The sequence below is a fragment of the Triturus cristatus genome, chromosome 10 (genome assembly GCF_964204655.1).
Source record: "Triturus cristatus chromosome 10, aTriCri1.1, whole genome shotgun sequence".
Lineage (NCBI taxonomy): Eukaryota > Metazoa > Chordata > Amphibia > Caudata > Salamandridae > Triturus > Triturus cristatus.
The window spans coordinates 193,549,987-193,561,739 of record NC_140593.1 but is presented as its reverse complement, the minus strand read 5'-3'; positions in this window follow the sequence as shown (position 1 = coordinate 193,561,739).

Here is an 11,753-nt window from a genome sequence, read left to right as displayed (position 1 = left end):
GTGTAGTGCCATCCTGGCCTCCGCCTTTGGCACTGACCCACCCCCTGTGGTGGACTCCTCCATCCCTGCACCCACAACGCCGCCCCTTTGCCCTGATGTCCCTGCGGTGCCTGTTGCTCCCCCCCCCCCTGATGCCCTCACCAGTGTGGAAGACGATGCCATTTGACTGTGCAGGCAAGGTAGGGGACACGCATCCCACTGTGTCCCCCATCCAGCTGAGAATCATTGACTGCCCTATGGGCTTTGTGAAGATTGAACTGCCTGCGATCCACGGACATTGTGCTCCTGCAGAATAAAGCTTAATTTTGTTTTCATTATCACACTACTGCTATGCTGGTATTGGTGTTGGTGGGGCTGCTACATGGTTTTGGGTGGTGTGTAAGGGTTTGGGTGTGTGGGATATGTAGTAGTGTACTGCTCATTGGTGGGACCCTGTGATCTGTGTGCCATCACAAGGTGTTGGCTAACTTTCTTTGTTCATGTAGGCAGTTACTGCATGGTGCACTTGTCCAAGGGTGTATTCCTTCCTCTGTGTACCCAGCTTTCTTCCCTGCAGGGTGTTCCCAATGTTTAGCGCAGAGCTGTGTCTACATGAGCTGTGTGTGTGACGGAGCCCTTCTACTTTGGCCATGCATGCAGGGCCATGTCTCCACCTGCGACAATCGTGGCATCCTTGGTGATCACTGTACTTGTGTGTGGAGTCTGTTGACATGAGTTCATGAGGACATGTTCCCTTGTAGCCAGTATGCATGTGGATAATTCTGGCCTCACACACATGTGTTACACCCCTCCAGTCTCAGGGCACTGCTGGGAGGACTCTGCACCCACCCCTCCTGTCTCAGGGCACTGCTGGGAGGACTCCACACCCACCCCTCCTGTGTCTGGGCACTGCTGGGAGGACTCTGCACACACCCCTCCTGTCTCTGGGCACTGCTGGGAGGACTCTGCACACACCCCTCCTGTCTCTGGGCACTGCTGGGAGTGATGGGCACCCACCCCTCCTGTCTCAGGGCACTGCTGGGAGGACTCTGCACCCACCCCTCCTGTCTCTGGGCACTGCTGGGAGGACTCAGCACCCACCCCTCCTGTCTCAGGGCACTGCTGGGAGGACTCCACACCCACCCCTCCTGTGTCTGGGCACTGCTGGGAGGACTCTGCACCCACCCCTCCTGTCTCAGGGCACTGCTGGGAGGACTCTGCACACACCCCTCCTGTCTCTGGGCACTGCTGGGAGTGATGGGCACCCACCCCTCCTGTCTCAGGGCACTGCTGGGAGGACTCTGCACCCACCCCTCCTGTCTCAGGGCACTGCTGGGAGGACTCTGCACACACCCCTCCTGTCTCTGGGCACTGCTGGGAGTGATGGGCACCCACCCCTCCTGTCTCAGGGCACTGCTGGGAGGACTCCACACCCACCACTCCTGTCTCAGGGCACTGCTGGGTGGACTCTGCACACACACCTCCGATTTCTGGATATGTGCGCTTGGCACATACACGGTGGGGTTACGCACACTGCATTAGAGGTGAGGGTACGAGTCTACTGACACTGGTGTGGTGGGGGTACGCTCCGTACGTCCGCGGGTGTGGGTACGGGTCGTACTTACACTGTTGGGCAGGGGGGTACGCTCCTTGCATTCGTGGGTGGGGGTTCGAGTCGTACTTACACTGTTGGCATGGGGGGTACGCTCCATGCATACGCGGGTGGGGGTACGGGTCGTACTTACACTGTTGGGCAGGGGGGTACGCTCCTTGCATTCGCGGGTGGGGGTACGGGTCGTACTTACACTGTTGGGCTGGGGGTACGCTCCGTACGTCCGCGGGTGGGGGTACGGGTCGTACTTACACTGTTGGGCTGGGGGTACGCTCCGTGCGTCCGCGGGTGGGGGTACGGGTCGTACTTACACTGTTGGGCTGGGGGTACGCTCCGTACGTCCGCGGGTGGGGGTACGGGTCGTACTTACACTGTTGGGCTGGGGGTACGCTCCGTACGTCCGCGGGTGGGGGTACGGGTCGTACTTACACTGTTGGGCTGGGGGTACGCTCCGTACGTCCGCGGGTGGGGGTACGGGTCGTACTTACACTGTTGGGCTGGGGGTACGCTCCGTACGTCCGCGGGTGGGGGTACGGGTCGTACTTGCACTGTTGGGCTGGGGGGTACGCTCCTTGCATACGGGGTGGGGGTAGGGTCCGTACATATCCGTCCCCACGCTATGTGATGTTTGTGCGGCCCGTACCCAGGCCTTTGCCACGTGGGTGCGATCCGTCCTGCCATTGTTGGGGTGACGTGTGTGGGCGTGGTCCGACTCGTACCCACGCTCTTCAGGCGTGGGTACGGGACGTACCTGTCTGGTTGTGTTGCCGGTTCGCGTGGTGACGGACTTCCGTTGTGGCGGTCGCTGGATTATCAGGACACGCCCCCACCCCCTCGTGGTGACCAGGGCATGGGAGTCAGGTATGTCCAGGCCATGTGTAGTGTGTCACTCATGTGGTTGTTTTGTGGCCTGCCCTGGTCGTGCCACCCCCACCCCACCCCACTTTCCCCCCTCCCTTAGTTATTCTGACCTTCTGCGGCGTCTGCGTCGTAACCTGTAGAGGAGGTGTACTGCTATGAGGGCAGGGATGACTCGTAGGTTCGGGTCCATGTCTGTCCGTCGCGTACTGGTACTCCTTGCTCGCGTCGTCCTGTCGCGTACGGGTCCTCCTTGATCGCGTCGTCCTGTCGCGTACGGGTCCTCCTTGGTGGCGTCGTCCTGTGTGTCCGTCACGTACTGGTCCTCCTTGTTCGCGTCGTCGTCTGTCCGTCGCGTACTGGTGGTCCTTGTTCGCGTCGTCCTGATTTCCCGGCAGTTTTTGGCTGCCGCAAAATATTCACCGTGCGGGGTGACGTCGGTGCGAATCGTGATTCCTGGGTCGTGAATGGCTGGCTGCGTGCGTCCCGACGTCAGGTCGGCGCTTTCCCGGATCGCATTGGTAGGTGTTTTTTGTTCGGTCGGTCTTTTTTACGATTCGTACGGTAATGGTGTACCCGTGCGAATCGTGATTCCATGTTTGTATATTTTGACGACCGGGTACGCGTCGGACGGAGAATATGCTCCGTCCGACGGTTCGTACCCGGTTTTTAACGGATTGTGATCGGCACCTCTGTGTCTGAAAATACCAAGAAAGTGGGTATTTTCTTGCCTAACCATCTAGTATGCCTCTGCTACGTTGTTTATTGCATGTATTGCATGTCTGGCTTGTGGGCGACAGGAGCTGGGAGAGGGCTGTGGCTCTAGAAGTCTGATGGGTCAGGGCTGGGCTGAATGTGACCTGGGTTGAATTTAGAATAGGGGGAGGAGATTTCCTTTCACCTGAATGGACCTGGTCTGCCTTCAACAATGCTGTCTCCACCTCCTGCCAGGAAACTGCACCAGTGAGGACAGAACTGGTTTTTGCTGGGTACAGACACTCTCTGCCTTCAGAGAACAAATAATTTGCGTGTATAAAAAGGGGGACCCAGACCCTAATCTTTTAGATCACTTCTGGGAAATGAAGAGGAACCTTTGCCAAGGAGAAGAGCCGGATAAACTGAGGAGGAATACTGCCCCTGTGCTGTTTGCTGTCTCTGGTTGGCCTGCAGTGGCTGCTTGCTGCCAATGAAAGGAAAAAAAGGACTTTGCTGTTTATTTTTTCACCTGATTGAAGAAAAGATCTCCAAGGGCTTGAAACTGAGCTTGCCTCCTGTCTGAAGTCTCAGGGACAGAAAGACTTCACCACCAGCTCCCCTGAATTTAGCTGCTGGGAATTCTAACCTGCTGCTGTTGAGGACCTCTAGTGACTGTCGCTGGGAGCTGGAAGATCGACGCAACGAGAAGAAGTGTGTCGCATTCACACCATTTCCCGGCGCATCACGGGGAAGAAGTGTGCCGTATCCGCACTTGGTTCTGACGCCTTGCCGAGCAACCAGTAAGAAGCGCGTCGCATCCACACCTGGTCCCGACGCATCACCGAGAAGACTGTCGCAGCACCTGCCGTGCGGCTGCAAATGTACACGCATCGTACCAGACTGCCGCATCGCAACGACCCACCATTTTGCCGCATCGCACCAGAACGCAATAAGAAACCAATGCAACCCCTGCTCTCTGGTAAGGAACCAATGCATCACCTCCCCTGCGCTGCAGTAAGGAACCAATGCATCACCTCCCCTGAAACAAGGAACTGACGCACCACCTTCCCTGCGACCCTTTTGTGTGTTAGGTGCATGACGCACCTAAGGTACTTTGTTGGAAAAGTGTCTCATTTGCAACTTGCATTGAACTGAACTATTTCTACCATTTGAAAGTCTTATTTTTAAACCTGTATTGTGGATTTTTGTCATTTAGTCTTGTTTAGATAAAGATTACTTATTATTCTAAACTGGTGTGGCGTCCATTTGTAGTGTTTTCACTGTGTTACCGTATGTGTTCACAAATGCTTTACACACTGCCTCTGTCTGCTCGTACCAAGCTACCAAGGGGGTAAGCAGGGGTTATTTTAGGGGTGTATCCCCCTTTCCCTGACTAGAAGCAAGGGTCCCTATTTGGACAAAGGTGCAAACCATTGCCAACTAGAGACCCCTATTTCTAACATTGGTGTTCAGCGGTGAGGATCTGGACTTGCATTTGTGATTTACATACAGTGATTGGTGTACACTACTAGTGAGTGCAGACCATTACGCAACCACATACATTTTTGGTAGAATTTTTTTTCCTTGAAATTTTTGCAAGTGAGAACGGCCAATTTTCACCTTGAGTAAACAAGGATCCATTGCATCTGTTGATATTGAATTTGAAGAAGAGAGGGTTGATACCTACACTGTGTTACAACTTAAAACCATCTGCAAAAAATTTAAAATCTCCATAAGAGGCCTCACCAGGAAGGAGGAGTTCCAAAAGGCTCTGAGGGCCTGGATGGAAGCAAGGAATGCCAGTGGGCACACTGAGGATCCTATGGTGGAGGCGGAGAATTTAGAAGGGCAGCAAGATGGGTCAGTTGACCTAACTAGTGGGGGGGTGCCTCCCAGGGAGGGCAGCAGTGTGTCTTCAAGGGGTCTGTCTCCAGAAGAGCTGGAGGACAGGGAGAAACGCACAGTGCATGAGATGAAGCTTGCTAAGCTCAAACTGGGGAGACAGGGTGACACAGAGAATAAGAAATTGGAGTCGGAGAGCAAGAGATTGGCCATGGAGGAAAAGCAGATGCTTTTAGAGCATGAGAGAGTGCTGAGGGAGCTGGAGCTTAAGGCGAAGCGCTTAGAGATCACTCCCTCTGGTGGCAGCACACCGTCAGTGCCTGTAGATGGGAAAGTATATATTCCCAAGGTTGTGATTAAGGATTTCCAGAAGCATGAGGACATGTGGGCAGTGGTTTAAGGCTTCTGAGGTAGCCATGATGTCCCATAGAATCCCTGAGAATGATTGGGGAGCGGGATTGTGGGGCCGCTTCATGGGTGAAGGAAAGGAAACCTTGCTAGCATTGCCCACTGAGGATCAGATGTCCTATTCCCCCATGAAGGAAGCCTTAATAGCCAGGTATGGGTTGACCCCAGAGCTTTATAGGCAGAAATTTAGGAACTGCAAGAAGCTGGAGTCTAGCACATGGGTGGAATATGTGTCTTTTTTTTGCAGAGCATTGGATGTTTGGGCGAAGGGTAGCAAGGCAAATGATTTGCAGGCGCTCTTTGATTTGATTGCATGGGAGCACTTGTCCAGTAGTTGTTTTCCAGAGCTTCGCCAGCACCTGATTGATAGTAAGCTGACTGATCCCAGTAAGCTTGCTGTGGAGGCGGACCGCTGGGTCAGTACCAGTGTCTACAAGGGCCTTGTGGGAGACTCCGCCAAAGGTGGTCAGGGTCCCCAGCAGAAGTATGGGGGGGACAAGTGCAAACAAATGGAGTTCCAAAAAGTGCCCTAAGGTAATTCCCAAGGGGACCAGGTTAAGGGTCCCCAGCCTCCCGCTGACAAAAGACCATGGGTCCAGCCAGGTAAGCCTGTGCAGAAGGGTCCCAAAACCTGTTTTAGCTGTGGTCATGTGGGTCACTTCAGGGGAGATCCTAAGTTTCCCAAACCAGTGACCACTGCACCCACTGGTGCACCACTCCAGGAAATGGCTAGTGTAGCCTTGGGGGAGGACGTGGGTGTCCAAGGTGGGTGGGGTCCTGCAGAGATGTCCCTAGTCTCTTTAGGAGACAGTGAGATGGTCCCTAGGGCTCATCTGCCTGATAACACTAAAACATACAGGCAGTGGGTGATCATCAGTGTGACAGCTGTCAGTTGTCGACTGGTGTCTGAAGAGCAGGTGGTCCCCGACACAATCTACCCAGTAGTTGCTGCTGACAATTCACAGTGCCTCTGTAAAGTAGCACGGTTTCCCTTTGAGTGGGGGGGTCTCATGTACCTTGAAAGTAGCTGTGAGGCCAGCCATGCCTGTTAAATGTCTGCTAGGCAATGATTTGGAGAGCTCACCTTGGGCGAAGGTGGAGCAGAGGTTAAATGTGGCTCAGGCCTGCCATTGCAGAGCCTCTGTGCAGTCTGTGACTGGCATGTCGACTTGGCAAGTGCACACACATGCCAGTCCCTAAACCTTCCCTTTTCTACATGTCAGTCACCCCTAAGGTAGGTCCAAGCTACCCCTGTGGGCAGGGTGCATTGAATGTATAAGGTAGGACATGCCCTGGTGTGTGTGGCATGTACTGATAGTGAAATACTGCCAATTTTGTTTTTCACTATTGCAAGGCTATCTGTTCCCATAGGCCAGAATTGGCAGTTAGTTTATAATATCTTATAGACATAACTGGCCCTAGGAACAAGATGGGAAAATAAAGTTTAGTATGCCTAAAGTCAGAATGTTAAAGTGCATCTTTTGGTGAAGGTGATTTTTACATTCTGTGTCTGAAAATACCACTTTTAGAAAGTGGGTATTTTCTTGCCTAACCATCCAGTATGCCTCTGCTAGGTTGTTTATTGCCTGTATTGCATGTCTGGCTTGTGGGCGACAGGAGCTGGGAGAGGGCTGTGGCTCTAGAAGTCTGATGGGTCAGGGCTGGGCTGAATGTGACCTGGGTTGAATTTAGAATAGGGGGAGGAGATTTCCTTTCACCTGAATGGACCTGGTCTGCCTTCAACAATGCTGTCTCCACCTCCTGCCAGGAAACTGCACCAGTGAGGACAGAACTGGTTTTGGCTGGGTACAGACACTCTCTGCCTTCAGAGAACAAATAATTTGCGTGTATAAAAAGGGGGACCCAGACCCTAATCTTTTAGATCACTTCTGGGAAATGAAGAGGAACCTTTGCCAAGGAGAAGAGCCGGATAAACTGAGGAGGAATACTGCCCCTGTGCTGTTTGCTGTCTCGGGTTGGCCTGCAGTGGCTGCTTGCTGCCAATGAAAGGAAAAAAAGGACTTTGCTGTTTGCTTTTTCACCTGATTGAAGAAAAGATCTCCAAGGGCTTGAAACTGAGCTTGCCTCCTGTCTGAAGTCTCAGGGACAGAAAGACTTCACCACCAGCTCCCCTGAATTTAGCTGCTGGGAATTCTAACCTGCTGCTGTTGAGGACCTCTAGTGACTGTCGCTGGGAGCTGGAAGATCGACGCAACGAGAAGAAGTGTGTCGCATTCGCACCATTTCCCGGCGCATCACGGGGAAGAAGTGTGCCGTATCCGCACTTGGTTCTGACGCCTTGCCGAGCAACCAGTAAGAAGCGCGTCGCATCCACACCTGGTCCCGACGCATCGCCGAGAAGACTGTCGCAGCACCTGCCGTGCGGCTGCAAATGTACACGCATCGTACCAGACTGTCGCATCGCAACGACCCACCATTTTGCCGCATCGCACCAGAACGCAGTAAGAAACCAATGCAACCCCTGCTCTCTGGTAAGGAACCAATGCATCACCTCCCCTGCGCTGCAGTAAGGAACCAATGCATCACCTCCCCCGAAACAAGGAACTGACGCATCACCTTCCCTGCGACCCTTTTGTGTGTTAGGTGCGTGACGCACCTAAGGTACTTTGTTGGAAAAGTGTCTCATTTGCAACTTGCATTAAACTGAACTATTTCTACCATTTGAAAGTCTTATTTTTAAACCTGTATTGTGGATTTTTGTCATTTAGTCTTGTTTAGATAAAGATTACTTATTATTCTAAACTGGTGTGGTGTCCATTTGTAGTGTTTTCACTGTGTTACCGTATGTGTTCACAAATGCTTTACACACTGCCTCTGTCTGCTCGTGCCAAGGTACCAAGGGGGTAAGCAGGGGTTATTTTAGGGGTGTATCCCCCTTTCCCTGACTAGAAGCAAGGGTCCCTATTTGGACAAAGGTGCAAACCATTGCCAATTGAGACCCCTATTTCTAACATTGGTGTTCAGCGGTGAGGATCTGGACTTGCATTTGTGATTTACATACAGTGATTGGTGTACATTACTAGTGAGTGCAGACCATTACGCAACCACATACATTTTTGGTAGAATTTTCTTTCCTTGAAATTTTTGCAAGTGAGAACGGCCAATTTTCACCTTGAGTAAACAAGGATCCATTGCATCTGCTGATATTGAATTTGAAGAAGAGAGGGTTGATACCTACACTGTGTTACAACTTAAAATCATCTACAAAAAATTTAAAATCTCCATAAGAGGCCTCACCAGGAAGGAGGAGTTCCAAAAGGCTCTGAGGGCCTGGTTGGAAGCAAGGAATGACAGTGGGCACACTGAGGATCCGTGGAGGCGGAGAATTTAGAAAGGCAGCAAGATGGGTCAGTTGACCTAACTAGTGGAGGGGTGCCTCCCAGGGAGGGCAGCAGTGTGTCTTCAAGGGGTCTGTCTCCAGAAGAGCTGGAGGACAGGGAGAAAAGCACAGTGCATGAGATGAAGCTTGCTAAGCTCAAACTGGGGAGACAGGGTGACACAGAGAATAAGAAATTGGAGTCGGAGAGCAAGAGATTGGCCATGGAGGAAAAGCAGATGCTTTTAGAGCATGAGAGTGTGTTGAGGGAGCTGGAGCTTAAGGCGAAGCGCTTAGAGATCACTCCCTCTGGTGGCAGCACACCGTCAGTGCCTGTAGATGGGAAAGTATATATTCCCAAGGTTGTGATTAAGGATTTCCAGAAGCATGAGGACATGTGGGCAGTGGTTTAAGGCTTCTGAGGTAGCCATGATGTCCCATAGAATCCCTGAGAAAGATTGGGGAGCGGGATTGTGGGGCCGCTTCATGGGTGAAGGAAGGGAAACCTTGCTAGCATTGCCCACTGAGGATCAGATGTCCTATTCCCCCATGAAGGAAGCCTTAATAGCCAGGTATGGGTTGACCCCAGAGCTTTATAGGCAGAAATTTAGCAACTGCAAGAAGCTGGAGTCTTGCTCCTGGGTGGAATATGTGTCTTTTTTTTGCAGAGCATTGGATGTTTGGGTGAAGGGTAGCAAGGCAAATGATTTGCAGGCGCTCTTTGATTTGATTGCATGGGAGCACTTGTCCAGTAGTTGTTTTCCAGAGCTTCGCCAGCACCTGATTGATAGTAAGCTGACTGATCCCAGTAAGCTTGCTGTGGAGGCGGACCGCTGGGTCAGTACCAGTGTCTACAAGGGCCTTGTGGGAGACTCCGCCAAAGGTGGTCAGGGTCCCCAGCAGAAGTGCAAACAAATGGAGTTCCAAAAAGGGCCCTAAGGTAATTCCCAAGGGAACCAGGTTAAGGGTCCCCAGCCTCCCGCTGACAAAAGACCATGGGTCCAGCCAGGTAAGCCTGTGCAGAAGGGTCCCAAAACCTGTTTTAGCTGTGGTCATGTGGGTCACTTCAGGGGAGATCCTAAGTTTCCCAAACCAGTGACCACTGCACCCACTGGTGCACCACTCCAGGAAATGGCTGGTATAGCCTTGGGGGAGGACGTGGGTGTCCAAGGTGGGTGGGGTCCTGCAGAGATGTCCCTAGTCTCTTTAGGAGACAGTGAGATGGTCCCTAGGGCTCATCTGCCTGATAACACTAAAACATACAGGCAGTGGATGATCATCAGTGTGACAGCTGTCAGTTGTCGGCTGGTGTCTGAAGAGCAGGTGGTCCCCGACACAATCTACCCAGTAGTTGCTGCTGACAACTCACAGTGCCTCTGTAAAGTAGCGCGGTTTCCCTTTGAGTGGGGGGGTCTCATGTACCTTGAAAGTAGCTGTGAGGCTAGCCATGCCTGTTAAATGTCTGCTAGGCAATGATTTGGAGAGCTCACCTTGGGCGAAGGTGGAGCAGAGGTCCCATTTAGAGATGCTGGGTCTGCCTGAGTAGGCATGTGTGACCACTCGGTCAATGGCAGCCGGTAAGGGCATTCAAGAGGACCTGGAGCCTGAAAGAGTGGCCTAGGCGCCTGCCTTAAAGAGAAGAGGCAGGGGGCATGGGGAACCGTCTCCCTTAGTTCCAATGGTCCAGGAGGAGGCAAACCTTGAGGGGGATGCCCTGGAGCCTACAGGGGAACAAGTAGCTGAACTGGGGGACCTGCCTGAGCTGACCCATTGGCAGCAGGAAGAAGGACCCTCGAGGGAGGTGTTCTGCAAGGAGCAGAAGAAGTGCCCTTCTCTTGTGGGTTTGAGACAGCAGGCTGCAAACCTGGCAGCAGTCTGGATCACATTGGATTTACTGGGAGAATGGTCTCCGGTATAGTGAGCCTAAGGTTGCTGAGCCTGGGTCAGCCCGTGTGCTGGTGGTACCCCAGCACTTCAGAGCCTTCGTACTGGGTCTGGCTCATGATGTGCCTTTAGCAGGACATTTGGGGCAAAACAAGACCTTTGAGAGGCTTGTCACCCACTTTCTGTGGCCCCAAATGCGCAAGAGTTCAGATACTCATTGCAGGACCTGTCAGACTTGCCAGGCAAGTGGTAAGAGTGGAAGGAAGCACAAGGCTCCTCTCCAACCTTTCCCTGTGGTCAGCACCCCCTTTGAAAGGGTGGGCATTGACATTCTGGGGCCTCCTGATCCCAAGACAGCCATGGGCAACAGGTTCTTCCTGGTCTTGGTGGACCACGCCACCCGGTACCCGGAAGCCATCCCTCTCCAGACTGTGACGGCCCCCGTGGTGGGTCGTGCATTGATGGGGATTTTCTCCCGTGTTGTGTTTCCCAGAGAGGTGGTGTGAGACTGTGGTACCAACTTAATATCTAAGTATATGAAGTCCCTGTGGCAGGAGTGTGGTGTAACCTATAAGTTCACCACTCCTTACCACCCCCAAGGTAATAGGCTGGTTGAGAGATCCAACCGGAGCCTGAAGGGCATGATTATGGGCAGTGCTTAATTTGTAAAAAATGAAGTGCAGGTGCTCAATTTTTCCCCCGGAAACCACACCCACTTTCCAGACTTCACCCACTTCTCCGCTGGCCCCGCCCACTTATTCTATTGGCTACATCCACAAACTCAACTGGCACTGCTGAAAGCCAGATGTAATACTGGATCTGAATTTCAGCAAGAGCGCTTTGCTCATGTATGGTTTTGATAGAAGTTTATCCCGCTCTGCGAAAAAAAAATCATATAGTACACTTGAACCATTTATCACTTCCAGTGGCCAACGGGGCTTTGGATCATAAATAGTTGAGCAGTCTGTGAAAGCAATTAATTTACCAATTGTGCTTGTTACTATTACTCACTCCCGTAGCAATATATGTGCATTTATTAAAATTCAAAATAGTAAAAAACATAGAACTAAACTGGCGTTTCCAAATGTAGTTCTGTATCACAGACAAGACAGATTACAAAAGAGCAGTGGCGGATGG